Source organism: Rhipicephalus sanguineus, chromosome 8 (assembly GCF_013339695.2).
Source record: "Rhipicephalus sanguineus isolate Rsan-2018 chromosome 8, BIME_Rsan_1.4, whole genome shotgun sequence".
In the NCBI taxonomy this organism is placed as follows: Eukaryota; Metazoa; Arthropoda; class Arachnida; order Ixodida; family Ixodidae; genus Rhipicephalus; species Rhipicephalus sanguineus.
In genome coordinates, this window is record NC_051183.1 from 171,182,638 (window position 1) to 171,188,414 (window position 5,777).

A 5,777-nucleotide genomic window follows, 5' to 3' on the forward strand; every position below is an offset into this window, starting at 1 on the left:
TTCGTAGCTGATATTGAAACCACAGCATTTCAGGCAGTTTCATTATCTTGTTGTCGTTTGATTAAAGAATAAATTGCGAAAACAATTTCTTTTTTCAAAGTGCTGTTTATTGCATAGGTTATGAATAAACCTATTTAGATAGGCAGCTGAACTCTGCATGCTCACCCGATCAAGCATGACGGTCTTCCAGGAATACTAAGCAAGATGTGCTCTTACTCACGTGGCTCCAACGACGCTGCAGTTGCGGTAAAATATGTTTTGTAATGAGGAATGCAGCTGATTTACAGTAGATTACAACCTAAGCATAGATGTAAGCTTCGCTCACAGCCGTCACTGTCCCAACCAGGGAGACATTGCATATATGGCTTCTACAGTAGACCTTTCCAGAAAGTCGCGCGCGCCACCTTGCGTCGGCGCTGTGCATTGCAGGAAAAAAAGAGTGCCGATCTCTTTCATCTGCTTTATCCGCGCGCTCGGGCTTGTCGTAACGCACGTGGTTCGCCGCTTCACACGTCTTCTAAAGGTGCCATCATGCTGTTATCAATCGTTCCTCTATCGCACTTGTCGCCCTAGTCTACGCAGTACACCACGTTGTATCCCACAAGGCATAATATCATGGTACGCAGCTAAATGTAGCAGCAACAATGTAAATAATCACTTTGCAAACAGTTTACGCCTTTCAATGCGTGGATTGAGCCCGTAGCTCCTGAAAACAGCTTGCTTGCAACGTATTCGTGAAGAGCAGGCTTTTAATTCCAACAAATCGCTGCTTATATCGGAAATGTACAACGCACGCATGATCCTCCTAACGATAAAGCACTGTAGTGTAACAATATTATTGATAATATTATCCTGGGTTTAAAGCTCCAACAACATGATATGATTATGAGAGGCGCCGTAGTGGAGGGCTCCGGAAATGTCGACCATCTTGTGTTCTTAATCTGGACTGACATCGCACAGAACACGGGCCTCTAGCATTTCGCCTCTATCGAGATGCGATTGCCTCGGCCACGATCGAACCCGTGACAGTCGCTGTGTACTGTGCGTGTTTCTGATAGTCTTTATTTTCTCAAACTTTCATTGGCAGATTTGGACAGTCTGCGCGTTTTAGATGGCCAATCTCTTCCCTAAACTTCAACTATCGGTGTTTGGCTATAATTTTTGCATTGCAAGAATAAAGAAAAATTGACTGCCATTTATAGCTATGTCTAAACATCTGATCGAGTAAAAAGTACGGCTCAGCGAAACTTTTGAATTATTTATCTTCTCATTTTTATCTGGATATAGTGGAACACGATGTGTGCATATATTATCGTGATGTTTTCACCACACGGAACATAGCTCGCCAATCATCTCTTAGTGTTCACGGAATTATGTCACAAGGACGAGGCGGCAGTGATCACGCGGAGCAATAATTCACCTTAGCACGCTAGCACGCAGTAGGCAGAACGTTGGACTAGCGCTGGAAGCGCAATGCTAAAGAAACAGCTAAGTTGATACGAACTTTGAAGTTTTGGAAATTTTCTCACGTCTTCTTCCTCCATTTCATTCTTCTTCACTTGTCTCTCTATTTTTCTTTGTCTTTTTTGTCTATTTCTATTTACTTATTTCTCTCTCTCTATTTTATTTCCTTTCTTGCTCTTTATATCTTACTTCCTCGTTTATCCCTTCACTTCTCGCTTGCTTCCTCATTTTTATCATTTCCTCTCTATATATCTCGCTCTATTGCCTTCTCTATCTGTCTTTGATTGTCCCTCTTTATCGCTATTTCTCCCCATCTCATTCTGTCTATGCCATGTTTTACTCTCTCCCCTCCTTCTTTCCCTCCTCTCATCATCACATCTCTTGCTATACTGTACTATACACGGCTCTGTTTTTTTCCGCTGGTGTGCCTGGATGGCCAAGTGTCTATGATGCTCGCCATCTAATTGAGGGTACGGCGGTTTCAATCCCGCCTCTTGAAGAACTTTTTTCGCGCGAGAATTTCTCTCGTTCTCTTTACATCCTTTCCTTTCCTCATATTACTCACTTTTGTTCTCTCTTTAATTATATTTCTCTCTACTCGTCCTGTGACCCATCAGGTTTTTTGTAATACACGCCGGAGAAATCGAAGCACTTGTCCTGGGAGCGAAGCAGAAGGGTACGTAGATGAAGAAGAGGATGCAGAGAGCGCGTGCCTCTTCATGACGATGATAATTTCTGTTACCGACAGAAAATTCACAGTGAGCCTAAACAGTTTTGCAGTTACAATTGTCTTGTGAATGTAACCTCCGAGTCTTGAGAAATACCTAATCTGCAGGCTATTGATATTATCACCTCACCGCCTTCATGTTAAATGATCCCTCGCCTGGTTTCCGGATTGCTGCTTAGCACAACGTCATTTAGTTTTAGGATAACCAGAATTTACAGAACGTGCACCTGCTTGTATTGTTAATTAAACAAATGTTGGAAACACACTGCCAATTAGGAAACAACACAGGCGTCAAAAAAAAAAAAAAAAACGCCAGGCCTGCGCGGAAAGCGCAGCACACTCACAGCGAAAGCTAGAAGAGCGGCATTTCTAGAGCCCGTTATAAACCATCTTGTGGCTACTAATACAAGTACATTAGCAACGTACCCACTACGCCACAAATCATAATTTTTGGGAGGTTGGGAAGCACCCACCACGACATTATTCGCTATTCTGCGGAGAAGCGAGGTACCATCTGTGAGGCATTATGTACACTTTGTTATTTCGGTGGTTGATGACGATGAAGAATTATGGCCGAGCCCTTTGTAATGGGTTGGAAGCTTTAAACGACCCACTAGTTACGTAATTCATATTGTGTGACGCCCGGTCGTTAATTAACTGTGCCACCACGCTTTATAACACTCGTTAACCGGAGAAACGAAGAGCGAGAGAGACAAGGAATTAACTTTATTGAGAGCCTGAGGAAATGGATCATGTGAGCCTTATGGGCTTCGTTGGCAACCAATAGAAGTGCACTTGTCAGGAACCCACTACGTTATAAATCATCATACTTTTTGTGAAGTAGGGAAGCAGCCCATATGCAATTTTTCGTCATTCTGCGGAGAACCGTGGTACTCGCTAAACACCTGTAAGGCATTATGAGCACTTTCTTGATGCTGTGGCTGATGACGATGAAGAATTATTGTAGAGGCCTTTGTAATGGGTTGGAAGCACTCAACAACCCACTCGTTGCGCAATTCGCATTGTGTGACGCCTGATTACAGAATTCGCGTTGTGCGACGCTTGGTGTTTATTTTACTATTCTACCACGCTATATTGCATATGTTAATGTGGTTCCTTCCCGACATGAAGCCTGTATAGGACCTTTTTGCAAAGCAGTTTCAAGCACCGGCATGGCTCAGAAGTTGAATACTCGGCTCGCACGCAGAGGGCCCAGGTTCGAACCTCGTTACATCCTGGAATGTTTTTCTTATTTCGCTTTTTTCTTATTTCGAGCGATAGTTGTTACGGACACCGGCGGCGGTGGCGGCGGCGGACAACTACGGCGCCAAAAACGGCCGGTGAAATGATCTCATAACAGCTTTCGCTGTAAAATGATTCAGTGCCGGGCCTCCAGCGTACCTGCATTGCAATTTAGGAATCCTTGTTTACGGACACCGCGAGTGAGCCATTATTTATTGTGCGTGAGATCGACCCAGGCTCACTTTCTGTAAAAGATCTCTTTCACCCACGACCTTGTGCTTACAAGATATTGTCCTACCTTGTTTACTGGTAGAGGAATACACGATAACAAAGCTGCTAGGTCACAAATGAAACGGATTGGATGCGGCCACGTTCGTTGTTTGGTCACGATCGGTGGCGCAGCGCTGGTTTCATAGTTGGATTAACGAGGATGGCTTGGTGGGCTAGTTGCTGAAGCCCATATAAGTCTCCTCCATCAGATATAAAGTATCAGTTGTAGTTCAGCACTGGGCTTTGTGTGTTCTTCTTTCGTTCCCGTCTATGTGCGCTGTGATCTTCAATGATGGTTTAATAGATTTGGCCCACTTTGTTGCGAATTGGTGCCGGATTCGGCTCATTTTTTTTATTCTAAACTGCATTTTTCATTTCACGTTACAATGAAGAATTGCCCCATTCGGAGTATACTTGACATAAAGATTAAAGATACTTAGACTCGGTTAAGGCTGCCCTGAAATATAGCTTAGTTTCGGTTTCTGGATATGGCCCTTTTAGAAAAAAAACGCCACGTATGTACTGCTAAGCATGAGTGAACCCAGAAATAGTAATTACAGTACGTTTTTAAACGCCAATTTCAGTTCCTAGTGTACCATCACGTCACGACACGGCGTGAGCTTCACGTCACGTGCTCGCGCAAGATATCGTGACGCTTTCATGGCCGCTGCACACCATTACACCGTTGGCGACGCAGGAGCGGCATTTAGGCAGCTTTGGTGCCTTACGTTATGACAACCAGCCAAGCTGCTGCGTGAGTAAGCACAATTACTACTGTAGCATGACGTCAAATCAATGTCCCTGCCAGTAGGTGCGTCATGGGAGTTTAATTTAATGACAAAATAAAATAATTTATCGGCATTTGTCCAGCTTCGCACATGCTGAGAGCCATCTTTGTACAATCGAGATTTGTATGGCAAAGTAAGCTCAGACTTATAAAATGATGTCAGTACCCCTTTAAGGAGACATGTGCCATTACATGCCATTTGTATAAAGTTATTTTCGGAATCTGCCACACGCAATTGCGTGGCTCTGTGGTAGAACATGGGCTAGGAACGCAGAAGGCCTCAGTTTGATTCCCAGTAGAATCGAAGTGTTTTAATGTTTATTTGCATGTATCTCGAAATTTCGCTCACGGACAACGCTGATCTTTCTTTCACAACCAGCGACGGCAACACCGACACCGGAATTTCTGCGAAACGACCTCTTTCTGGCTATCGCGTTAAGAATGCGGGAATTCCGTACTAAGTCGGGCAAAGCTTCGCAGAGCGACCCGTGGGCCCATCCAGCTGGCTCGGCAACCTCTTTCTCTATATTTCTCTTTAGATGTGGGCGGCCATTTATATTTCTCTTTAGGTTTCTTTCTTTCTCCCTCTCTTTCTTTCTATTTCGTTGCCTTTATTTATAATTGTATCTTCCGTTCCCTTTGTTTCCTGTATTTGCTTCCCCATCTCTTTATTTGTCGCTTCCTTCATCTTTCTTTCTCTTTCTTTCTCTCTCTATTCTTGTTTCTTTCTTTGATTTGCTCTCTTTCTGATACTTGATATGCAATGCTTTACTCTCCCCCTCCTCCTTTTCCTCTTTCTCACCCTCACATCTCTCCTCCTATTCCTCACTTCCCTTTCCTACCCCTTGCCACACGATACTATACAAGCCTATGCTATATCCTCTCGGCGTGCCTGGATAGCCGAATATTTAGGACGCTCGCCTTCGGATCATGGATACGCGGGTTCGAATCCCGCCGCATGAGGAACTTTTTTTCACCAAGATTTTGTCTTTCCTTATATCATTTTTTTCTGTCTCTGTTTCATTCTCTCTTTCTTTGTCCCCTTCCTCACACTCACGTCTCTCCTTCGCTTAGTGCTTCCCCTTGCTATTGGCCGGGACATCGACCTATAGGTGGCAGCACTGTCGACGCGTTAGTGTGGATACGTCGCCAGTGTGGTGTGTGGAAGCGTACGGGACTGCTATTTCTGTATCGCCCTTCTGCGCTCCGTAGCTGTCGAAAAAGTTTCAATTTCCTAATGGAGGTATTGTTCGGATCCGCAATGATGCATATAATGTTCAGAGCCAG